A 26,782-nucleotide genomic window follows, 5' to 3' on the forward strand; every position below is an offset into this window, starting at 1 on the left:
GCATTTTGACGCGTCATGAATGAACCATCTGCATCGAGTTGCAAAATATCACCACAAATGTTTGTTTTAGGCACTTTTGAGTGGGATGAAATCACAATCAAATATGATCTATAGTATATAAAAGATGAAGATTTAAAAATGAACGCAATAGTCCTTCCAAAGTGAGTCTCAAAACAAAAACAAAAAACACACGCACGCACACATCCTCACGATATATCTTTGTGGGGCCCTTTCATTGACATGATGCCTTCCCCTGACGCCAACCGTCAAAAATGATCGCCTACCCCCATTCCTTACCCTTAACCTCAACCATAACCCAATTCAAACCTAAACTGTAAAAGTCTTTACCATCAAAAAGAGGTCTAAACTTGTTGGGCCCAGCAAAATGGCCCCACAAGGCCGGATGGGCCCCACAACCTCCAAGCAACACACTTTTAGGCGCACCCCTAACTGTCGAAAATGAATGAATGGATAGATGACATTATCTCGAACCATTTTTGTTCAACGTTCCTCTCTTTCACCACTTGGCTGTGCTGTTGGATTTCTACTGGCAAGCATCAAACTCATTGACTTCAGATACTCTTGGAAAGCGTGTCTGGGTGCCTATAGGTCGCTTGCACATCGTAATGCATCATGGGAGTTTTTCCTTCGGGCGCCATATTGGGTGTCCGCCGGTTCACAAGGTACACTCGCGAGTTACACGGTAGAGCTTATCAACCTGATGTAATTTTCGCAGTATTTTCACGATTTACCGGAAGACCCAAAAACAACGATACAGGCAGAAGGTGTCTCTGTGTGGCGGGATTGATCCTAATTACGTCCTGACCAAGGGTGATTTTTCTTTTTGACGGAGAAAGCTTGCTGGCCAAATGTGACTTCTCTGGACATCTTTCACTACCTCGTGTTGACAACATGCTCCATAACACGCCAACAAATCCCTGGAGGCTTACAATTATTTTGTAAGCGGGTGGATACAGAGTGTAAACTTTAACATCGCATCAGAAGAAACGGTTGCTGTTGCACGTAAGTAAACCACATGGTGTTGGTAATTCTGCACACAAAAATGTTGATTTGTTCTCAGGCTTCCTGTTATCATTGTGTTTACATGCACAGCTAGGTTTACCTGATGTGGTTTTTCTAACAATTTTATAACAGGCAAATATGGCAGAGCGTATAAGAATAAAAAGTAACTATGCACAGCCTCCCCGTGGCTTAATTAAATTTAATGCTACCCTTTCACTAGTTACATGTTACTTAATCAACTTATTCTAAATGGTTAAGGTTAACCACTCTCAGAGGACGTATTTTTAGTTTCAGTTTCCAGTACAATAAAACGTGTTCATGGTAACTACTGAGCATACTGACAGCTTTTCTTATGATCTCACGGTTAAGGAGGCTGTCACAACACCCAATTTCTGTCTGGTGCCAGATGGCAACAATTCCCATCACTTGTCACGACAACACCAATAGTATTACCAGGTATGTATGGCTTTACTTTTTGTAGTTTCTTATTTAATTCTATGTTTCATATTTTCATTACAATGTTTGTAATATTTTCAGATTCAGGCACAGATGAGTTTAACTGGACGGACTTCTGCGACTTTGTGGTGTGGACAAAGTGTGATTGAGCGAGTCCACCCAGATCGCTCGTTTTGGCCAGCTGGAAAAGCCAGAGTTTTTTTCCCCTAAAGTCCCCTCCTTACCTGAACTGCTCGGGAGAGCATTTACTAGATCAGCAGTGGACTTCCAGTGTTCCTGCTCAGCCGCTGTCACCTACCACTTGCTCATGTACTTCAAAGATGCGGAATAAAGTAGTTTTTTGTGCTGCAGCAGATTGTAAAATCAAATGATATCACTTGAAGTGTGCCAATCTAGACTGCCAAAAGGACAGTGGTTTTGTGACAAGTGTGAAACAAGGATTATTGGGAAAACTGTAACACAGTACTGGTACTTGTCTTACATTAAACAAATTTAAAAGAGAGCAACTTTTTCCTCTGTACATAGCATAATGAAAGTCATTGCGTACCCCATCAACATTACATCATACCGTCATCTCAGGATGGTAGGCACCTGTGCTAAAATAAACTACATTAATTAACAGTTCAATTTTTAACCCTGAAATTACTACATCTAATCATTATTCACTTCATTTTTTGTGCTTTTAGAAATAATAGAGATTTATGCCATTACTTTAAGAGGGACCATATTGCACATTGAGTCAAATCCTGTCATTTGTATTATGTATAGCTTTGTAAACAAACCCAACAATAGAATTTGTATAAACGCTGCCTTTATTAGCGCCAAACAAACAGTCGCATGTTGTCCTCCTCCAATGCTTTGATGCTCGCCTTCGTTTCCATCATGTCATTGGCAATCAAGTCGGTGTGGCATGAGATCCCTAAAGAAAAAAATAAAGAAAAAATCACAAAAAAATACGGTACCAGTAATAGGTTTAATATAGTAAAGTAGTATAGTTTTTTTGTCAGTGTAAAAGAAATGTACACATTTTGTTGCATTTTTTAATGTATGAACATTGCTACAGGCAAATACTTATTTCTATAAACACTTCCAAATGTCTCTAAAATATAAGGTGCGTGTACACACACAAACAAACACATACATTCACTCATGCATACAATATATCATGTAATGAATTCTGAGTGGCATACCAGAGTCAATGATGTCAGCAGTACTTGAGGGTACAGGTTACTGGAGCCATCTGGCTGCATAACTGCAACAATCTCTGCCACTTCGAGTCGTCTTTTCTTTGCTTGTCTCTCCTGTGCACGTTCATATCTTGGCACCGACTGGGCTGATTGGACAGAAAAACGGGCGCAGGGCGACCTGTTAAAATAAACAAATATATAAACAAATAAAATATGGAAAGACTGGTTATTTTACCGCAGTAGGGTGGCCGTGAATAAGTTCTTTAGCATGATGTGTAGGCTACCGGGGGTCTGTTTTCTTGCATCAGCCCCTTCTGTCTCTTTTTTTTTTCAAGTTTACATTTTGCCACCAAAAAACATGTTATCGGCATTAAAAGCCCAAGACTAATCAATCCAATTTCAGTAAACACTTTGCACTGGCACTACTTGGGTGAAAATGTTCGATGTTAGCTTTCGGCTAACGTCCGCTAGCCAGCTTGTACTACCGAACTTGCTTGCTCATGAATCCAAAACATAAGCAACTTGCCCATATATGGGCGGTCGAAACGTTATTAATCCTCATGCATTAAATAAAGGTAAACAAGCTTACCGCTCACAAAGTGATCGCTGCACACACGAGCCCAAAGTAACGACTTCCCTCCGGAGTCCGCACTCCTCTGTCTCCAGGCCCTGGTTCCTAATTATTTTCGGAATTCGGAAAAAAGACCGACCATTTTCCCCCTTGGCTTTGTTCGAACAGCCAACGATGCAGCAACAATGTACCATTTTAAACGCAGAAAACAAACGTGATAGATACGTGTCCGAATCGCTACGTAAATGGAGGCCACCCAGCATGGCGACTACGAGAAATCCGAGGCGGAAGTGACGACATGTGCAAGCGACCTATACTGTTTTGTTTTGTTTTTTTACTCGAGTTTAATGCAGTGTGTGTTGTTATTTTTGCTGTCACAAGCTACTAGCTGGCTGCTACTATCCTCCATCCACATAAATAGTGCTTTTCTCCATTAGGCTCACGGGTGAAATTTTGGGCAAGAGGCGGGATACATCAGCCAATCACAATGCACATTTAGACTAACATCAATTACTACACCCAATTACATCTATGGGCAATTTATTCTACAGTTGACCTAATATGGATGATAATATGTTCAACGCTCACCAAGCCTTACTCCTTTACATGTACTTGAGTAACTTTATATTAAAAAACAAAACAAAAAAAACGTACTTCTAAAAGTAGTTTTACCACACAATACTTTTTACTTTTACATGAGTAGATGTGTGAAGAAGTATCGCTACTCTTACTCCGCTATATTTGGCTACACTAAAGTCGTTACTTTTTTTCCGTTCATTATCTTACCAGACACCAACAGCGGTTCTGCCACATGACTGCGTTTCACCAATCAGACGTATCAACAATAATCACATGACTCCTTCCCTTAACGTTCTACCAATCAGACGTAGCAATGCAGTCACATGACCACTGGTGGCGTTTGGAACATCACAGCGGGTCACAGCTTTATAATGCGGTGCATTATGTGTCTGCCAAAACAAACAAACGGACATTTTGGCATATAAAAATTCCTCATCGAACCTGAGTTAACATGTCACGGTAAGTTTGACTTAAATTCCCGTTTTTGCTGTATTTAGGCAGGTATTTGTCTTAAGTGTTGAAAAGGATCTTTTCACATCGACTCTTTTGCAAACACTAACTGTTGCCATAAACAAAACAGAGCACGATACATGTTATGGAGGCATGACTTGGCGGTAGCCACTAAGTGTCACAAATTATTAACTGTAAAGAAGTTTTGGGAACAGATGAACTAATGCCAGAACCTGGTAAGAAAACATATCAACGTTAAGCCATTCTTATTCAATGTAGCAATGATCGCATATGTAAACCAAAAAGATTTAGGCTAAAAAGTACAAGTTTCTTATTGTTTTGCTGGATGGGTATTTACAGAAATGTAGTGACCACAATATTTTCAGGTGTACACTCAGATTTAATACATTAATCATCAGAAATCCTACTCTAACTATAGCTAAATTAATTTAACTTTGCACATTGAACTGAATGTGTGATTTCAATGGCTTACTTGCCTGTAAACTCATAGCCTGATATTTATTATTTGGCTTCACCCCAACTAAATGATTTTTTTTGTCTGTGATTACATTGTTTTCAAAAAATAAATCAGACATTGTTCAAGCACTTACTCAGTACTTGAGTATTCTTTTTAGTGAATACTTTTTTTTTTTACTTCTACTTGAGTAATTTTTTTTTACTTTTACTTGAGTAATATTATTTTGAAGTACAATTTTTGGCTACTTTACCCACCTCTGCCTGTCACAGACAAATTGTGCGTTGCAACGTTATAAGCAAACATACAGTGGTCTGTACGTCTCCGTGCATCTCCAACACTCGGGTGAATGGCTGCCTGTATGTATTGTTCATCCGAGTAATACGTGTCTTCTGGCTGTGTGAAACGACCTGCATGTGAACCTGCTAATCAGCTTCAGGACTCATCGATTTAGTGCCGGCAGGAGAAGCTGACAGGATGAGGTTTGAGGAGGCAGGGATGGAACACGATACGTTGCATCCATGAGAAAGAGTGTGCGCGCGAGAGGCAGGGTGGAAAAAAAGACGAGTATTGATTTGGTGGCAGGCAGCTCTTGACAGCTGTGCTAAGATCGTACGCACTCCCTCTGCCACAGTCTGCAACTCGGCTGACAGGGAAGTGGCTAAGAAGATTAAGCTGTAAATCCCACAGATTTCCTGCCGCCCCATCGGTGCCTTTTAAACTTGCGCCGGCCCATCCCCCCACCAGTCAACAAACCGCCCCTGTTCTTCCAATTATAAGGCTCACGAAGGAAAATGACATTGATTTGAATGATTTCAGGTCATAATGGTAACAGCTATGAATGGATTTGTTTTGAAGTCACTCACCATTGGATCAGAAAGCCGTTCTTCATGTGGAAGATGCTTTCGGCAATAACTTGAGCGATCATTTAAGACTCGGCAACTCTTTCCGTTTCGTGGAGTGCTAAATAAGGCAGCGCTAGTGGAGCAGAAACCTCCACCGTGGAGGACCAAACCTAAAATAAATAAATTAATAAATTGGAATATCACAAATATAATTCAACAATTAAACAGAAAAAATCTAAATAAATAAAAATATATAGCCTATATGTAAAAAAGCAAAAAAAAAAAAAACCGAAATTCAAAAAACAAAAATGTGGAAATAAATACAAAAATAAATACTGTATATAAATCGAATGAAATCTCAATCAATAAATAAAAACACTCTGCTCTCATATTTATTCATTTCATGCTTGCAGTTTTGGTCCTCCATACAACCAAGGCCAAACAATACAAAGGCGATACTATTCCACAAAGGCCCGCGGGTGGATGTAGTGCGCATTACCAAGAGGGTGCCAATTGCCAGACACGAGCGTTTTCTCATCACAGCTATATCTCACGGGTTCTCGTCACAGATACATGAATAGATAAGAGATCACCTAAAACATCAACAAATGTCATTCAACACCTTTCAAACATGTACCAAATTTTAACTAACTACATGGTTTGTTCAAACACTAATTGCTGTGCTCATGTTACAGCAATTGTGTAACATTGTAATATTTACATGTCCTCCTCTGGAAATGTTATGGCCATAATTATCAGGACATCTGATGTTGAATGTTGATGACCTCGTTTTCTGAACACATTTGACGGAATGTTCTAAATAATGTTGCAATAAAATAGTAAGAGGTAAGGTTGTTCCCGATTCTTCTGCCTGTCAATGAGCTCAGAATTAGAAATTCCAACAGGCATGTCACCACTTTGAGCGAGCAGGGCTTGAAGTGCTTTGAGTCTGCTGCTCCCTTGGATGCGGCAGGCAAAGTCTGCACATTGATCTCTCTGACTTTGACACTCTCCCGCTTTCTGCTCTCATTCCCTCTCTTGCCGCTGGCCTACTGGTCTGTTCGGTCTTCTCCTCTTCTTGTCCTCTGCACTCCATTTATGAGGCGTATTAGGAAAGTTGTACGACAAAAGGTGTTACAAAAGGTCTTTCAAACACAAAAAATGAGTTTTCCCCATCAATGTTGGCCACGTATACAAAAAACCAATTAATTAATGAAAAAAAATCCAGTCACATTTACTTTGTTCAGATCATGAGGAGAGGCAGAAGTTGTGATAGGACGACTGCTGGACTCTACCATGACAACTCTGCTGTTCACAACGCCCTCAGCTAATATTGTAAGACTAATTGATCTTGAGAAAGTTTACGAGAGCACATTTTTGAAGGACTTGGTCTTTTCTCGGTCTCAAGACTGGTCAAGAGTGGCCAAATGGATGCTGTATATCAGTGGCGAGCGATGACTTTTTTTGAGCAGGCATGCTGAAGTGCCAAAATCGGGGGGTATTTTTATTATTCATTTCAATATAAAATATGATTTCATTATTTTATACTGCTGTGTAGGTATGAATTAAAGCGGAAATATTCAGGACTGACGCAGGTTGATACGCACACACTGTGATGTAACCAGCTCCGTGGTGAGTGAAATGACAAAATCACAAATTCGTTGGAATTTACAGCATTCGGAACTGGTTCGTGCCCATGAAGTGGGCTCAATCCGGGAGAAGGGAAAAAAAAAAAATGTAATCGCAGAAGAGCCGCAAGAGGTTTCAACCAACAATTAAGTTTGCTCACCTGTAACTGCAACCAGCCACTGATGTTTCTGGTACGTCCTTTCTTGAAATTCGTCCCCGTTTTCGTGATGATTACTCCAGTAGGACGACCACTTGAAGTTATATTTTTGCTGGAGCGGGCCGGAGGCTTGCGGAGCACGGCCGAGAACGCCGGAGCCTCCTCGCCGTCCTCGGGCATGAAATCTGGCATTTGCCGGCCCTCTATCTTCGGGATGCAAAGCCACTGACTGCTAGCCAAGTAAGCTAATTATGAGCATGCACGTTGACAGCTTGACTGTCAGCCTTTTTGCCATTCAAAAGCGCACGTGCAGAAACAACCTATCGGAACTAACACAACTTTATTTCTCATTACGCATGTACGGAAGCTGTCGGCCTTCCGGTTTACAAAGCTGAACTTCCTCTCGCGAAACTCCCGTTTATCACGATGGTTCGTGCGTGCCAACTATCCGCTGTCGGCTTTCTACATCTCCGCAAGGAAAACAGGACAGTAGAGAGTAGGCAAAAATAAGCGTGAGCTTCGGCCTCTGCCTTTTTGGTCTGTGTGGTTTTTGTTTTAAGTGACTGATCCAAATAGTCATTCATTCAGACATACAGTCTTTTGCTTTCAAACGCTACCTTATCCCGACTTTCTCAAAAGCGCAGTGAAAGACAACTTGATGTGCACACAAGCAAAATTGCCTTTTAGTTTATACCCTTCTGTTAAAGATAGAAAAACTCCCAATGATCACTGATAAAACAGATTGTGAATAGAATAGAAGGACCTTTGCATGCGAAAAGCTTCTTGTTGCACTCGTCAAGAATTCCATCCTTTGGAAAGCCAACAGACTATTGAATGATCCAAATTATGTAACCATGATCTTCACACTTTTGAAGACATTTGAAATAAATAAATAAATAAATAAAAGAGAATTTACATTTTTTTAAAAATGTTCATTTTAGTGATTGGATATTTTTGTTTTGTCTTAGTCTCCGATTGGGTTACTCCTTTGGCCTCTCCCCTGTTCCTACACATGTCTTGGGAGGCCTCTTGCTCTTTTTTTTGTTGTTCATCAAACCCACCAACAGACAGCCAGTGTGGAGAAATGAGGAGGTGCCATTTGTTGTCGCCCCTTTTGAATAGGCGGCGACAGCGAGAGAGGGATCGCGCCGACACCAAAGACGCCCCGTGGCGGTGACCTTGGGACCCCCCTCGACCCCCTGCCTCCTTCCTTGAAGTCTGCAGATGTGCCTGCCTGCATGATAATGGCCTTCACAGGAGGAGCCCCTTACAGTGCCGATCCATAAATCACACAGGGGACACCGAGCCGACGGAGCCTTCTGCATTTTCAACTCAGTGCGTGTATGCATGGAGATCCGTGTTGCATTATTGATCATTCCCAGGAGAGGGCTGAAAGTACGAATAGTAGCGGTGGCAGGGGAGAGGAGCAGGTGGGAATGGTTGCAGACAGATATCAGAACGCTCGGGTGCATTTGGCTGAGCGGCCACGCACGGACGCTCGCATCCAGCCGGGCACGTCCAACGTTCTAATGCTGACATGTGAGGCCTCTGGAGAACAGCAGGGAAGGAGGACAAGAAGCAGGAGGACAGAGCAGGGCTTGATGAAGGACACTGATGTGACATCTGCTCGGCGGCAGGCGGAGCAACTGGAACTGATGGAATTGGAAGGTGGCGAGAAGGCAATGCCGGCGACTTGATTCATTCCTGTAAACGCCGCGCGGTAAATACACACCAGTGACAAATTAAGACCCGCATAAATCAGAAAGGAAGCTACAAAAGAAGAAAAGGAGCACAGTGGTCCGGTTGTTAGCGGTGACGCCTCACACAAGATGAGAAGGTCTCATTTGTTAAGCTGTGCACTTTGAATGTTTCAGATGTGATTGTGCAGATTCTCTTTGCAACTCGTCCTCACTAAAAATCTACTATATGATCATACAGTATTTATTAGGGGTGTTAAAAAAATCGATTCGGCAATATATAGCGATACTACAGCACGCAATTCTCGAATCGATTTTTTAACTTCCATTTTTGATGGAAAAATATTCCACAAAACGTCTAACTTTCACACCTTAAGCATGGAAGAATGTTATATTAATGGAACATTAAGCCTTCATACTTTATTTCAATGCTGTTCAAACATGAAAAATGTTACAACCTGTTTGTTAAATACAGTTCTAAGACTGAAGTTTCAGATCAATTAATAATACATTTTCATACAAATCTTACAGTGTACATGTATAAGTTTACTGAATGGTATTTTCTAAATTTGAGTTAAAAAAAAAAAAAATAAATCGCAACATTCAACTTGTAAATTCATATCGGGATTAATCGGTATTGAATCGAATCGTGACCTATGAATCGTGATACGGATCGAATCGTCAGGCACTAGGCAATTCACACCCCTAGTATTTATTTCCCCAAATTTCAGACTTCCATGCTTTTATGTTTGACTACAAACTGTGAAAATTGTAAACTGTGTAGTGTACATAGACAAATATTGTTCTCATAACCATCATTGGAATCGTACCACACTGGATTGGGCTCAAAACGAATGAAGCGAAGGTGTGTGCGCTGTTGCTACCTGACTGAACCCGCAAAGAAAAAACTGACAGGGCTGCAAATGGTCGTAATTGGCTTCTGGCAGCCTTGGCACCTCTTGTGGTAATGATTGCAGTCAGTGAGACAGCCCGTCCTCCCTCAGACACCGTGTATTGATCTTCACTCTTCCTCCATCATCATCATCATCATCCTCCTCCTCCCTCCACCATTCTGGGCCAACCACTGCTGGCTACGAAACGATTGCAACTGTTCTTAACTGATGTTCCTTCTGTGTGTATTGCATGACGCTGCGTTTGGTCCAACAGATTTATCAATTCATCATTTGTATGCATAATACACATTTAAAATGAATTGTGATGTGTAGCAGGTCCAGAAAGCATTTAAAGATTCAAACAAATTCAATATACTGGACCATAATGATCATGTCAGTTACCTGACCACAAGCCAACGGATGATGCGTTCGATGCAGTAGCAGAAGATGCATGTCCATGGTCTCCAGGTGTCAAACAATTTCAATCCAAAAATTCTAGTCATCATTTCATTTATGTCGAATGTCACTTGACAGTAAAGGTACCATCCCCTCATGTTTACATTTAAATTCCATTTTGGTGGTCTTGAAAACTGCCTAAAAAAAACAAAAAACTTCTGGATCTAACTAAATGGTCTCAGATTAAGAGCGGCGTTATGCTGTCAGATTGTCATTGTCACTTCCAGTGTAAACTGAACCTTCATAATGTAGCATGAAGCAACATGATTTGAACATTTTATCAGGCAGGCAGACGGCGTATCTGTCACGCATGCTAATAGCTCTTGTGCGACATATGCATGAGATGGGACCTGAACAGCCTCCTGGATGCTTGTGAATACCCACATCTGATGTTGTATGTTAATCTGCTAACCTTCAGGGCACTGTGGACCGAAACTGGCAAGGGAGAACCAGGAAAAGTTGTATTCTCTACACACACACAAAAAGGCTTTGAAACATTCTTCTTTCCAGCCAACACTCAAGGGCTGTTAATGAGTGCGTTACTTGATAGTGAGTATAAAAAAAATTTTAAAACGAGGTTGTAATGGCAGTATTGGCGCGGGGGGAAAGTGAATAGTCTTGATTAGTCATTGAAATAGCTTTGCATAAGACAGGTGGAAGAGAAAGGCGAGACGTAACGTCTTGGAGGTTGTCCAGAGCTCATTTTGTACTGAACACCGTGGAGGAAGTGGAGGGGAAGCAGAAAATGGAAGCACACTGGCTGCAGGGGGCTTTAAAACTTGTCAAAAATATAAGGTTTCGAATGATTATGCTCATGCGTGTTACTGATTGTGCCTCAATGGATAGCTTTGATCTACATGTTAACGTTTTCTTATGGGCTCTTAAGACTTTTCTTGCCAAAGCTTTTTTCTTTTATACTCTGTAGCACTTTGAGATTGCTAAACGATAAAGTGCATTAAAAATAATTATTCTCCACTTGCTTGTGTGGGTTGGATGATTACAAAAAGGCTTTCCGTTCACAATACATAAACATGTTAGGTTAAATGAACACTCTCAATTGTTCATAGATGTAAATTTAAGCGTGAATGACAGATGCTGTGCACCAGGTTGGCGTGCAGTCCAAGTCATATCCCGCCTGTCACCCATTCAGGTGAGATAGATTAGAGCTCACGCACAATGAATGAATGGATGCATAATAAGAAAAAATGATTTCATTCAATTACCTTTAGGGTACTACCATGATTCGGGCTAATTTACTCATTCTCTTACACCTGGAAGAAGATAAATGGTAAAATTGTTTGTTTATTGTTGTATAATGTCAAGTGAAAGTATCGGAATTTGAGATGGTACATGACTGAATTTGTATTTACCATGCCCAGCTATGGTGCAATGAGCTGATGGTTGCGTTTGACAGTTGTGAATACAGCAAACAAATGTTCTAATGCCATTTTTCAAAGTTTAAAGTAGTGCATATTGATTGAAATTTTGACTGATAAAAAGGCAAACAACAACAAGACCCAGACCAGGTTTTAAAGATGACATCATCTCTTCGCTTTGAGTGGACAAATAGGATCATCTGGCATGGAAGCGGCATGTCTCTGCCTACCCATTGGCGATAGCCAAGTATAACTGAAAATATGACATCCAGACACCGTCATGCATTATGCCAGACCTTGCCAGCTTGGGATTTGCATATGGAAATGACAGAAGTATTTGAATTGGTTTCATGCTTCACCATTATTTTGTTCTTTATGCACCGACAGATCACTGGATTGGTTCATTTCTGCTTGCCCACACTAACGCGGAATCAATGCTTCAGAATCTTTGATAAGTACTAAGAAAATGGATATGTCAGGAGCGATCGGTCCCCGTTTTGATTGCTTGTCACTGTGGGAGCGCCTACGCGTTTGCCGTGACTGTTGGTGACAAAAAGGCAGTGACAATATCATTTTATGAAACACTACTCGTGCCAATTTGTCTGTATTCCTGTTTTCTTTGGCTTTTCAGACATGGCGGCTGACTAAAATTTAATCCTGTTATTGGCCCCATTCTGTTCTTAAGACATCTCATAGAGCAGGATGTACTCAGGAATTGCCTGTGCATCTCTTGTCAAGTCTGCAGGAGGGATTTAAAAAGAATGCAAACAGAAATAGCTGATTTATGTGCGAGAGTTAAATGGAAAACATGCAAGCCTACACGGTGGCCATTTTACTTTCATTTCTGAAAGAACAAACCAACAGCACAACCCCAACAGTTGGGGAATTCAAATTTTGCTGAGGATGAGGTTCACCAATTTTCAGCATAATACATTTAGTACTTGTACTAATTACCATTTAAATGGTACAAAGGCGGTATTTCCAGGGTTTAATTAATACCACTTTTCTGCCCTAGTCTTACAAACCCCTAATCTGATGAAGATGAAGTTGTTTAATACGTAAATAAAAACAGAAATATAGAATCATTATTACACCTTTTTCAACCGATATTCAGTTGAATGCACTACAAAGTCAAGATATTCAAACTGATGAACATTACTTTGGTTTTTGTACGAATTTTCTCTCATTTTGAGTTGGAAGCTGACAATACTTTCCAAAAAAGCTCATCTATGGCCCATAGACAGATTCTAAAAGTCTGGAGAAATCTGTGCATGGCCAAAAACCATAAACACGGAATACCATTGTCACAGTCTGTTGCTACATTTCAAAAGCTAGTTTCTGTGATAGCATGGAGGGGTGTTCGTTCCCATGACATGGGTAAATGCGGAAAGTTACATAAAGGTTTTGGAGTAACATATATTGTCGTCAGTGTTTTAAGTGGGCCGGAACGCACCGGGACGGAGCTCCGGCACTTCTAAAAATCTCCCTTGAGTCTTCGGGTACTTCTCAACGTGCAAAGAACGTACTAGACAATGCATGAGTCGATCTCCAAAAGCTGTTACGGCGCGTGCCGCTCATCCACGGATTTACATGTAGAATGGAAGTCCTGCGGTCATCACATCACCGCACGCATGCTTACTCCAGTCCTCATAAAAATCTGTGCTTTGCCAGTAGGGATGGGTACCGAAGACGGTACTTTTTGTGGTATGGACCGATTTAGGTCGGTACTTCCGAGCACTGATTCACATCAAATTAAACGGTGCCATGTTTTGGTTGTGAAGAACGTAATTTTGTCATGTAAGCAATGTGTTTTTCAGGGACGCCACTGCTCATTTCTGAATGACAATGCCAGCCACATTCTGGCTTCGTAGTAAAAGTGCGTGCGAGTACTTGACTGGCATGTTTTCAATTAATTAAATATTCCAGTTGGTAGTCCTAAATGAATACATAGTGAATTGCTTGACATAGTGGCGGAAACAACAATTGTTGGCTGGAAGAGCTACTGTGTCTCCTACGCTTTGGTCTTGAATTCCCTACAAATTCAAGGAGAAATTTACATTTATTTTTCAGAAAAATAATTGTATGACTGATAGAATTCGACATCAATTATTATCTCATGATGAATGTCCTTTATTCTATTTTTCTATACAGTACATGTATTTCCCATAAGCATCACATTGCATTTACTTAAGTGGCTTTTAGGTAACTTGTCAGCCAACCTTTCATGCAAGAAGCTTGTCGCATTAAAGGCAAAATCACCCTACTTGCAGGTTGACCTCCGTCAAAGCCACTTCAGCCGTCTGACCTGTCGGAAGGCTTCCCACTATGCAAACTGGAACCCCACAGCAGGTTTATTTCTTGCCTTTTTAACGTGGACTGAAAGAGACAGGCGAGCTGAAGACAAAACAGAACCAGCAGAAGACTTCAAATCAGACAGGAAGACGATAAACATCGGGGCTGTCAAAATCAATTTGTGGGAGCAAATGAAGAGCGCTTTTCCAAAAGCATATACTGCAGATCCATCCATTTTCTTTTACCCAGACACACAAATATTTTTGACATTAAATTTTACAACATCAGTTTTGTCATTTTAACACAATAAAATGACATTTTACTGTTCACTGTTTAAAAAAAGAACTGGTAATCTCGAGTAAAAATAATTCCCCCCCCCCCACACATTATAGCAGTTTCCAGATATCTTAATAACATGATTTTTTTTCTTTTAAATCAAGTATTGATTTAAAATCCTATTTCTCCCATTTCTTCAGAATTGCAGTTCTGCTTTCACTTGGGCTTTGGCCCTTGTTTCGGACTCTTGCTCTGTAAATACCGTACTGTACTTTGCTACTGTAACAGCCAAAAGTATGAGCTTATAACTACCATTCGGAATTTTGTAGCGTGAAATCACAGTGAATTGGTGTCACAATGATGACACCACACACGCTTGCCTGTCGTCTATCTGCATGTGTCATCTTCACAGCCAGGTCCATTCCCGCAGGAGTGCTTCTTCATCAAGTCTGCTTGCGAGTGGGTAGCATAGTGCATCATCATCATCATCATCATCATCAGATTAGGCTCTGATCACTCTTCCTAAGTAATTATCTCTGCACAGGCTTCTGCAACTCTCAAGACATAATTGATTTAACGGAGCGTGTGCACTCTCACTCACTCACCGAATCCACAACATCAACACCACTGCAGGTTGCAGTCAAGTACAGAAAGTGCACAATTTCTTCAAATTGAGATTGATCAGAAATTCGACACAAAATTTATCAATAGTCTACTGCTATAGAAAATGTAAAAAAAACAAAACAAAACTTGAATTTAACCTTCATTTTGATGAATGACAAGCACACGTGACGCACAAAGAGATTACTGCAACACAAAGACTCATGTAACATCTGCACCTCTCATAAAAAGAGTAAGCAGATTTATTGATTCATTTTTTTAGATGTAAGATATATACTTTTAATAAGATTTAAGTGTGAATCTGATGCCATATTATAATGAGCAGCTAAGATCATAATGTATGTACCAACTTCTCATTTTACAATACACTCACTTTCTAATTCTAAGATCATCGTCACGTTTTAGTCGTCACCGGTAGTCTTCTGTCATGACATTTTGAGATAAACGAGAAAAACAGATGAAAAAACAAAAACCCACCTTGGGGAGTTAGGCCAGTTGACGCTCATCATTGAGATCATGGATGGGCCCATATTCGGGGTGACCCATGATTATTTCATTTAAAAAAATGATTTACAAAACGTTGTAACAGTGTTCACCACTAGATGTCGACATCACTCAAGAGCATCTCCGTCCCCAAAAACTGTACTTCTGCATTAGAGAAGAAGCCAGAAGGCAAATTAGGTCAAGTACATTGTGTCTTTTATTTGGTAAAATAGGAAACAGATTTTATTTGCACTGGAATTAAAACGCAAACCACTCACAGTATGTTTTTTTTTAATGTTTTTTTTTATCCAATTTGCTCCTGTTTTACTGGATTTTGACTAATTTTGCAAGGCCCACAGAATATTGTGTTCTATTGCTATAAAAACATGGAACCTACCAAAAGAAAGATTAGTCTCTTCTTTCATCAGGGGAGGAAGAAAAAAAAAAAAAAAAAAAGCATATTTCTGTTTCCGTTATGCAGCAATTAGTATTAGAAGATAACTAAGTTTCATCATTATTCACAAATCTGTTTAAAACATTAGGAAAAGAGCCTTTTTGCAACACGACCCTAATTGATCTCTTATACTCTGCTAACGCCTGCTGGCCATTTTTATAATAACTACCATTGCTTCAAGCATTCTCTTCGGTTCAGAGGCAGCATCAAAGCCTTCTGTATGCTCTAGCATAACAAAAACAAATGTATAACTATGTTTTTGGGACGCTAGTAATATTTAAAATAGAAGGTATTTATACGTTTTTGAGAGCAAATGAGTTCAGATACTATTTTGTATATTAGTTCAATTAATTAAAAAAATGGAAAATAAGCAGACATATACACATATTTTGCTCTTAAAATGACAATTTTGTCATACATCTGGTTCTGTGTGTGGTCCTATGTGGTCCCCCAGTAGCGCTGATGGGTGCCGCCTCCATCGTTTAATAAGGTGCCCGTCCCTCCTTTAGATGCCTACTGAATTAAGTGGGATACGCTGGTGTCTCATGTGACATTAAGATTTTTTTTTTTTTTTGGGGGGGGGGGGGGGGGAAGTTGTACAAAATGTATTTATTTATTTTTTCCCCCTATGTTGAGTATTTTCTGAATTGTTTTGACTCTAAATGTCCCATCGTATTTCTGGCCTGTGTGTACTGTATGGATAATGTTCCTGATCAACAGTTTACATTACTGAAGAAGACTCAGAATTATTTGGAACGTACTCAATAAAAACAAATTGCATCAAAAATGCATGAGTACTGAAATGTTTCTGATACACCTGTTTGAACAATTTTTTATTTTTTTTTAGAATGTGTTCAAGCGTGCGTCAAGTTTAAAGGTGTGCACGTGGACACATTCTACACAATTACACCGAATGTCTATTGAAATGATCATTTATTTATTACAAATACATCTTTGTTCATTTAACTTTTCCAGCTACTTTATTTAGAGTGACATGCAGAACAATTACATGTGTACAATAAACTTAACTTGTGTATCCACCTGTTGCCATTCATACCAAAACAGAAATGGTACATAAGCCCTCTAATCAGCGACATATGATGTCACGGCGTTATGAGTAAAGAGCCCGTTGGGTGTCTTTGATCAGTGACAAGTGGGAAACATCGCTTTATAGATACAGTACCACTGCGGTCGAAAACAAGTGGTTTGGGATAGAAGAGTTCTTTTACTGCCTTTCACAATATTTCCCAGTGAGAAAACTCGACTCCCACATGGGATATAAATGTTGTGTACTTTCTGCTTGATCAAAACAGGAGCCTTGTGCCTTTATGTGGTGTAGCGCATTTAAGTGTGACATAACAGAACCATTGACATTGACACGACTTTTAAGGATCATCTCTGATCCACAGCAGAAGCAGATGTCAGGCCAAGTGATATTCAGAACATACAAAGCTCGAGCAACATTTGACCTCTTGTTGCTTAGTGAACCGCAAGCAGCAGTCACCATTTGCACTCTTACTTTGAATCACAGCAGGAAAAGAAAACAAAAGCCCGTTTTAGTGAATGGGAGGTCTCAGTTGCGCCACGTGCGGAGCACAGCAGTGACTTCACCTGTAATCGAAGGTATAACCTGAGCATAAACGAGGCAGGAAATTGCCACGCTGGCACACACGAATCCTCATGGCCTTTTCGCTCACGCACTTGCTCAGCTAGATCAGATAATGAGGCCACAGTGCAATTACTGAAATCAGGTAGGCAGGTTTGGGCAAATTAAGCCCAGCATGGAGTCTGCTCGCTAACGTGACATGATAATTGCGCGGTGCAACCAAGATACACAGACTGGAGACGAGAAGATCCCGAGGGGACAGACGGAGACGAGCGCTGAAGGGATCGTCACCTAAAGACTGGCGCAATAACCTCCGCGTCAATATGTTTACGACCAAGGACAGAATGGGCGGTAGCCGGCAGCACTTCATTTGAAAATTAATAGACTGTGGGATTTCTTTTCCACTTAAGACACTTAAGCCCCTGGTGTAGTTACCTCTGCCTTGCCCTCATCTGCTTTTTTACAACGTTTCACATGGTTGAGGATGCGCAATCCTTGCACACGCTTGATGACTGAAGTGCATGGGCCATTTTGATTATCTGCTGTCCTGTCCTTGTGCTCAAAATCAAGATGTTTACGACTAGATGGTGGTAAAGAACGTTTGCCCCAGATACAGTATATTTCAACTAAGTCAATGCTCACTACCGAAAACGCATACTCAGCAATAAATATACATACTGCATACACATACAGTAAAGTGTGTAGAAATGTCAGTGTAGCATAGACAATATTTCAAATGTGAAGTCCCCCACAAATCTCAGGTTGTGATTGAAATGCTGAATCAAAACCAATAAATAAGTCATCTATATATTCTTAGTTGGGGTGTCAGGCGATTGAAATTTTTAATCTTAATTAACCGCGTGACTTCAATAGTTAACTCACAATTAATTGCAAATTTTAATATCTGTTCTAAATGTACGCTAAAATATTTTTTTCTAGGTTTTCATATTCTTGTTAGCATAAAAGCTAAAAAAAAAAAAAATATTGCCACATCTTTTAGTAAATGATACAGTAATAGTTCTGTACAAAACTTAAAAAAAAAAAAAAAAAAACGAATGCAATATTGATTTGTGTTGAGGTCATTATCTGCCACTAGATGGCATAATTGCATTTTTAAGATGTTGCTGACAGCTCAGTGAATTTTTTTTCCTTCTCATATTAAGAGCTATCTAATCTTCAACATAGGGAACTTGTGAAATTCCGCAAACTTTAAAAATTGCAAAATACAATTTGACGCCAGTCTACACAAATATATGCAATATTATTACATTTATTACCATGACATTTTGACAAGGGTGCGTCTGCTGCGTTGCAACAGGAATTCCCCCAGTACATGCTTTCCAAGCAGGGGACATTAATTGTACGTAAAAAAAATAAAAAAATAAAAAAAATAAAAAATAGTGGCGTTAAAGGAACTTTAGATTAACTCAAAATGAACACACTAATTTTCCATCCATTCATCGCTTATTCCTCACAAGGGTAACGGGAATGCTGGAGCCTATCCCAGCTGGCTTCGGGCAGCCTGAACTGGTTGCCAGTCAATCGCAGACGCACTCATTTTGACACCCCTATTTCTTAGACATTATAATTGATTACTGTAAATTGCTAAACATACACAATACATCTATTAGATCCTAACCCCTAATCATAAAGTTAAATTCAATTTGAGAGTGGTAGTTATCAAGATACCACCAAGTGAGATGAAGGATCCTGCCCTTTTACATCATTTTCAAATTGCCCTTTTACATCTTGTTCACTGACGAAGCAGTCACTGCAAACGCTCACTTGAGTAATCGTGTTGTCCAGCGATGTGCAGAATGTAAATGTGCCGTTTAATGCTGTAAAAGGTGTGCTTGGGCACCTTCGCATAACCCCAGAAGAGTTGAGCAATACAGCATGAATCTAGTGTCATGTTAAGTCATGTGAATTCTGTGAATTTGCCATCTGTATCGCCGCCATTGCACCGATTCGCCTCTGACGTTCTTTCATGCTAGTACTATGGTCACCCCAATGAGCTGGGTAAAACCTTGTAAACATTGTACATAAAATAAGGACTAATAGTGAATAATCAGTACCATTAATCACTTCATTCATTATTTTATACAATCGTTTGAGAACCATGTCAAAGCGCCGTAGGAATGGCTCATGCTAACACGTGACTCACCAACACGACTTTTCAAACAACCGCGACGGTCAAACAACGCAGTCCGGTGCTGGCAGTCGGCTCTACAAGTTAACAAATAAGTAGGCGTTTAAGTTTCAAGTCATAACAGCGATATTCAAGATAAAGCTTTCAAAAAAATAAAATAAAATAAAAATAATAATAATAATAACCCACCTCGATCCGCAACAAACATTTCAAACTCGCATTTCCTGGCTCCTTCCGCACTGCTGACCATAAGCGGCTCTTATTGGTGGTACGTGCGGTCACATGACCGAGCGCAGCTGTATATCAAAGATAATTTATAAAGGCAAGAGCATACACTCAACAGGTCGTCTTGGTACCCATGTTCCATATTCATCCATTAATCATCTACCGCTTATCCGGGGTCGGGTCGATTTACAAAATCATTGAGTCATTCATTTAATTCTTACAAATGAATTGTATGCCCCATCAATGTCATAGTCAATGCTTGAATGACAGCAAATATGTAGATTTTGGGTACGACACTATGCAACAATGCGAGTAGATAATTATGGTCTTATCCTAATTATGACGGATTTTGGCCAACTTCAACAATTGCACCGATTGTCATGAAACCTTTGGGAATATGTCCAATTAGGCAAAAAAGGTTACTTAAACCCAGATTTAACAAAAGACTTGCATAATTACAGAGTAGAATAGCTACCGCCTTCCTTCAATTTCAGACCATTTTAAAATGTCCGTGACACTAAAGAATGGCGCATAGAGATGCCAGGTGTGCACTGCACAAAAAAATAAAATAAAATGACATCAGTTCAGTAAACAAAAAAAAAAAAAAACAGCAGGAGGCAGACCTATAAAAAGCTGAGTTACTTGTGTCAAGCTGGAAACTTTTATTTGACACAAGTTAATTAGACACGTTTGTCTCTTTCATCACGGCCAACCTTTCTCCGCTTAGGTTCCATAACTCGAGCCGGCATTATATGGCAGCACACAGGAGTTTTGGCTACTGTGTCAATCAATGACACCGCCCTGTGTTCGCTTACTCCTTTTGTTGCACATTTATATTCAGCCGCCTTCGCGCTTGTAAAGAAGCACAGAAAGGTTCCCCAAATTAATTGGATCGACGATTAAGTGACAGTCGTGCTGCCCTACCGAGCAGAGACAATGGCGGAAGAAAGGGTCAACGCAGGCGTTGGCGTAAAATTGACACTTGAATTAGATAATGAAGAATAGACGGCAGGAGGAAAGGAGGGAGGCCAATCGCTGTGAGGTCTTTTTGAAAAAACAAAACAAAAAAAAACAACGTAGCATGTGTGGTCACAGACAGACTCTTGGCTAACTGTGGTTGCTTCGCAACATACAATTACTAGGCAAATATGATTTCAAACATTTCCACAGAAGTGGGAAAAAAAGTAAAAATTTGTGTAAAAAAAAAAATAGAAAAACGTTTTATGGCATGTGGTAATTATGACACTGGTGACATTATTTTAAGTTGCGACGACAATAAAATGGCAGAGCTGGGTTAAAAAAAAAATTAATAATCAATATTGAATTGATTTTCCTTTTTGAGCCTGATATTAATTCATAAAACCATGAATCGGTTATTTTAATAACTCTTTTCCCATAAATTCATAAGAAAATAGAATTTAGAAGGCCCAATTTTTTTAGTATCTTATTGTTTACTTGAAATTTAATGTTCACATGAATTTAACTAAAATAACCTTGGTCCGGTGTCATCTTCATTTTTTTTGTGAGGTATAAGGAGCCTTTTGAAATTGTAACTTTGTCCTACATGTATTGCAAAGCCGTCTTAACTGTGGCAAAGAGAACACGATTTCCATTCCATGAGGACAACTCTGAAGATCCACTCAAATTATATCCATACATTAAAGCTTGACTAACAGAATCAAAACTCTTCCGTTCATATTGACTTGTCAGAGTTGTCATTGTTAAAATGCTTGTATATAGGATTGCACATAACAAAAGAGAAGTTCCCGCTTTGAGATTTGGCCATCTTATTACTTGATGGCTTTTGGAGCCTTCGATCTGAGGAGAAGAAAAAAAACAACAAGCTCCTGCTGCTCACATATTATGTGTGAGCTCTTTAAGGATGTGAAGCCCACTGCTGGAGCCAAATCTTTAGACATGAAATATTCAACCTAGCTGGCCATGCATTTCTTATGCAAATGATTTGCTAACACTTTATGATTAATGACCAAAATTGTTGAGTACTTGAGTCCGTAACTATTGCATGACTGGCACTTGTTGTTGCTGATCATCAGAAAATACACAGCAGGACTTCGGGCACATGCATCTCAAAGCCCCTGTCTGAATTTCGGGCCCTTTTACGTCGTATGATTGTGATTTGACAATGCATACGATTCAGTGAGTGGCTGCAAACATGGAAGGGATTGCTTTGGCCTCGAAGGACACTTGAGCCATCCGGACAGAAAAGGGGCATCATGGTGGAGAGTGTATGTAAGGGTCCTCCAGCAATATGTGGTCACTTGTGAGAAGAAAGGTTGTGGCTTTGTTGTCCAACGACCTCTAGCGCAGTCTAGAGGAGATTGTGCAAATGCACAATGTTGTATCGGGGCCTCGAGCACGGGGAGGAGAGTGTCTTTATAAAGTTTTTTGTTGTTTTTTTTGTCTTGCACCCACTCCCATCCATATCTATACGATGGCTTAGTAGTGATACACCAAAGGATACAATGAAGCCCACAGCCTTGCAATTAAAACAACAACAACAACAACAATGAGAAAAAAATAATTTGAATCCTTCCCGACGCCACATTAGCCTTGGCTTAATGTCGCGCAGCTGGCAGAAAGAAAGCCATAACAGTCTGTACAGCATCCAAAATAACCACAACTTCCTACATCACCTTTCCACTTCAGCAGCTGCACTTTGTAGACAGCAATTTAAAAAGCTCCAACCAAACCCACTGAAGCAGATAAGCAGAAGCAAACAGCTGCAATGGACATACAAATAACAATAATTAAAAAAAAAAAAAAATCCCTACAGATGTTATGAATGCAATACAGCATTCTCACATTACAGAATTCGATACACTGTAAATGCTACTTCTTTTAAATGTGAGCTCAGGAGAGTGATCAACATGTCTTAATCTATAAGATGTACAAAAAGGACCAACCTGAACAGCAAAACTGGCCCTCAACAACAACAATTTAAGTGCAGTTTTCGTAGTCCAAGATGACATTTCTGCTTACTGAGTGTTGGATTTTGGCCTCCATGGTCGACCGGAACCACCTCTTGTGCCCATTAAGGCCCGGTCATGTGGAGCAGGCGGTGTTGAGCCCCCTCAGTCGGTTCATGCAAACCAATGAAGATAATTTGGTGTTTGTATTGACCCTCCTCATTCACCTTGACTTGCAGAAGTTGACTTTGTTTACATACGATGGAAAAAACGCTTTCAAGCTGCTGAATTGATTATTCCACCTGCTTGGGTGATGTTTCCAAAATAGGTAATAGGCCGTCCGTGGTTAATGATAGTGTAAGAGCAAAGAGTCGAACAAAGTCTGCCACAACACTCTGTCAGCATGGGGAAAACCTCACTTTTGGTTCTACGAGCAGGCGGTGGGATGTATTTTCACTCCCATTTTGCATTCGACTGAGACAGAGCTTGACACGCCGACCAATTCACCCGCAAATTGCGTCCAACTGTACAGCCTGTTCTGGTAAAAAGCTAATGCAGTCGCACGGTGCCAGTACATGTTTTAATGAGTGGTGCAACGGCTCATCTCTGAGCCGCGATCCATCTGCATCAAGCATCACGCTTCGGGTCGTACATAGACTCGTTCAACAAAGTATAAACCTTTAAAAGAGGTTGATCAAATTTAATTCAACCACAGTCTGCCAAATTCCAAAACAGGTTCAACTAGACTTGCCCTGTGATAGGAAAATGATGATGCACCAATATTTACACTGAGCAGACCTGTGCCTGCCTACCAAAATAGGACCTATGGTGTAAGTCAAAAGATGGATGTGAAATTGTGAGACATGAAAACACCTTGGGTGCATATTTGGAATAAAAAAACAAAACAGCTTTCTGTATATAGGTGATTGTATATTTATCACAATATACAGTGGTACCTCTACTTACGAAATTAACTGGTTCTAGAAGAAAGTTCTTAAGTAGGAAATTTTGTAAGTAGAGACGCATTTTCCATGTAAATGCCCTAATCCGTTCCAAAAAAGGCCCGTCTCGTCGCAATTAAAAACTTACTGTGCCTTCATCAATCACCAATTGTTTGAATTTTTGCACAAATTCGTCGGCCGTTAGTTCATACATTTACGAAAAACTCGGAACACCACATGGGCCGCGGGATGAATGATGAGGACGCTGTATAGACACACTCATACGTAATAGCCATAGTCGAAAGTAAAATATGTTGCGTTCGGTAATGTATTTTTACCTTTCGTATCTAGAAATTACTTTCGTAACAAGAGGCAATATTTTCCCGTTGAGGCGTTTCGTAACTCGAAAATTTCGTTCGTAAGTAGACGTTCCACTGTCCCGTCATTATGTTTCTAGTCCTGAAGCCGCCACAATATTTAAGAGTTTCAGCGGTGCCCGAGTTGTGCTGAAGATGTCCGAGACGATGTGTGTGCCGAAATACAGTTCAACAGCATCCAGTAACGCCGACACTGCTCATCACAGAATCGTCTCTCTTCTCTTCAAGAAACATTGTGCTCAATCACTCTTCATTGAAATGTTTTTTTTCCCCAGTCGGTTGTAGCATTCCTGCTCTCCCCCTCAAAAGCAGACCTCTTCGTTTGCCACTGCAACATACAAAGACGACAGCGTCGTCTCGGCCCTCCAGGGGTTGCTTGCGATGGAGAGGCCTTCGCTGTCATACGGGCCATTTCATGAAAAGAGCAGGGCCAGCAGGGGACGGCCGCATCTCCTGGGCCTCATCATGTATGTGTATACAAAACACGCACCCTCATTCGCTTTCATGATCTCTGGAATGTACTCAAAGGGTGTTGGAACTTCAGGTGACTGGCTTGGGTGAGCCAAATCCCTCCTCGGTTTCTCTCTCTTTTTTTTTTTTTTCCTGTTCTGTTTTGTTTTCCTTTTTAGGGAAACTTTTCTCCACAAAGCAATCTGGGCTGCACTGTATAATTCATGCAAAGACCTTGTCCCTCTTGCATGTTTGAAAGACGGCGCAGGTTGAAACCTTTTGTCTCCGCCGCTACTTTGCAAGCTTTTGCTGAAAAGACTCTCCAGCAGTGCCGTGGCGCTCTTTGAAAAGATGGCGGGAGGGACAGAGAGAAATGCGACACATTGAAAAAAAGCGCAGAGTTTGGTGTATAGGACATAGTTGGAGAAAACACTGAGGGAGAGTCAAATTAATGACATCAGACAGCCTTGTGACGGGGGAGGCCATTATGTGACAGTATCACAAAGCTTTAAAAACTGGACTCGACAGTGGGGAAAAAAAATACAAAAAATACAAGAAAATGACACCCCCACTCTTACCAAACCTGTATAAAGATCCTCACAAAAGCAGACCTCTCTGAGATGCTTTGAGTAACCCACGTAATCCATGATTTTGAAACCAGGGCTTAATATTTTCTGTTTATCTTTGGCTTTTATGAGAGCTTGGCTAATATAAACCTATGACAAAAGAGTGCGTTCATAATCATAGCTGTAAGGCAATAGCACGATGAGACGCCTACGCCACAGTCATGAACAGCACATGCGATGGATAGAAAGCGTGAATCCCAGTTAAGTCAACCCAATTTTTACTTTTTTAATTGTGTTCAATATGTTCTATGCAACCCCAGCTGGTTAAATACGGTATTCTGGTTATTATTGCGTTAGTGGAATATGAGTTAACCCGTCGGCAGTACTGTGACCCATTTTGGGCTTTTTGATGGTTCTGACCTAACCTGGCCAGATGGATAATCTTACGTATCCATCTGGTAGCATTTCCACAGTAAATTCGTCGGGAAAAGACGGGACATCCCACTGAGGGACCAACATTTGTGAAGGGAGCAAACGTTAATTCCCGCAAGGGTTCGTCAAGGTTCTTTCCAAATCTCAACTATTCCCAAAACATTTTTGGGATGATTCTCCAAAAGTGTTCATGATTTTTCTTGTCGCAATAAATTTTTGAACATGTTTGAAAGCAATCAATGACTAATGACATCAGGTTCCATAAGTAAGTCAAAAAACAAAACTGTTCCTTATTTTCTTTCATTCCAACATCAACTTTCTCACCTCTTTTTGCATTTCAGATCAAGCAAAGCGCTATTTTCGTTCTTCTTTCCAGGCAACTCAACGAAAAGTGCTCAGGAGAGGGTAAGGGCATGAGACCAGTTACGGTTTCCTTCATAATATTCATCCCACCTCACACACAGCATTCCTCGTTCCTCTTGGGAGTAAAGGATCACGTCCAACAAAAATTAAGATCGTGCGCGCTACGTTAAAAGCGCGAGCATCGTGTCATCGCATACACTTCTCTCCAGCTGAACCTCCAAGTGCGAGATTTCAACAGAGCTTGCAGGAATAACAGACTCAACTGTCGAACAACAATTCAGTCGCAGCGTTTCCTTCCTGCTCGGTTCACTATATATTCATCCCGTACTTTACTGGAAGTCATGTGCATATGAGGGCTGACCATGAGGTCTAAGGAACCGCTTTGAGACGGATACTTTTCTCCCTCCAAAGTATCCCTGTACTGAATGTTGATATTGTGTGGAATTCTTTCCACGGCATCGTCGAAAGCTTTCTTCTTGAATATTTTCCCTCTCCCACAGTGCACAAAGACAGAAAGTTTGGCAGTGAGTGTTTTCTCTGTAATTCAACAGGCTGGCGCTATGGAAGCAGAGACAAACGATGGTGGGAAAGATAGAATTCACTTCTCTGCTTTCTGCCATGGAAATGTTCCAGTACTTCCCAGCTGCTCTGATGCTGCATGACCTAATATATCACAACAGTGTAAGAGCTTTTTTTTAAAAAATTTATTTATTTTTTTGTTTTTTTAATTCCCATTAGCATTTCTTTTGTTGTCTTTTGTTGTTTTGTTTTTGTTGTAATAAAACTAATTACTTATGTTAAGGCCACTGAATGCAGAAATTCAGTA

At 40.3% G+C, this 26,782-nt stretch overlaps 3 long non-coding RNA genes across 3 annotated transcripts; 1 reads left to right on the forward strand and 2 right to left on the reverse strand.

The window, feature by feature from the left end:
- The first annotated feature begins 662 nt into the window (after positions 1-662).
- On the forward strand, positions 663-1,705 carry LOC144014896 (uncharacterized). The gene is made up of 3 exons (XR_013282625.1): positions 663-1,023; positions 1,393-1,479; positions 1,561-1,705. It is a non-coding gene; the product is annotated as an uncharacterized LOC144014896 (long non-coding RNA).
- A 157-nt stretch (positions 1,706-1,862) lies between these two features.
- Positions 1,863-3,467, reverse strand: LOC144014895 (uncharacterized). The gene is made up of 3 exons (XR_013282624.1): positions 3,256-3,467; positions 2,670-2,844; positions 1,863-2,398 (listed from the first exon to the last, which is right to left on the reverse strand). It is a non-coding gene; the product is annotated as an uncharacterized LOC144014895 (long non-coding RNA).
- Positions 3,468-13,965: 10,498 nt separating this feature from the next.
- On the reverse strand, positions 13,966-19,894 carry LOC144014897 (uncharacterized). Its single transcript, XR_013282626.1, has 5 exons — positions 19,865-19,894; positions 19,691-19,752; positions 15,461-15,631; positions 14,743-14,811; positions 13,966-14,188 (listed from the first exon to the last, which is right to left on the reverse strand). It is a non-coding gene; the product is annotated as an uncharacterized LOC144014897 (long non-coding RNA).
- Positions 19,895-26,782: the final 6,888 nt, after the last annotated feature.

Source organism: Festucalex cinctus, chromosome 2, assembly GCF_051991245.1.
Source record: "Festucalex cinctus isolate MCC-2025b chromosome 2, RoL_Fcin_1.0, whole genome shotgun sequence".
Lineage (NCBI taxonomy): Eukaryota > Metazoa > Chordata > Actinopteri > Syngnathiformes > Syngnathidae > Festucalex > Festucalex cinctus.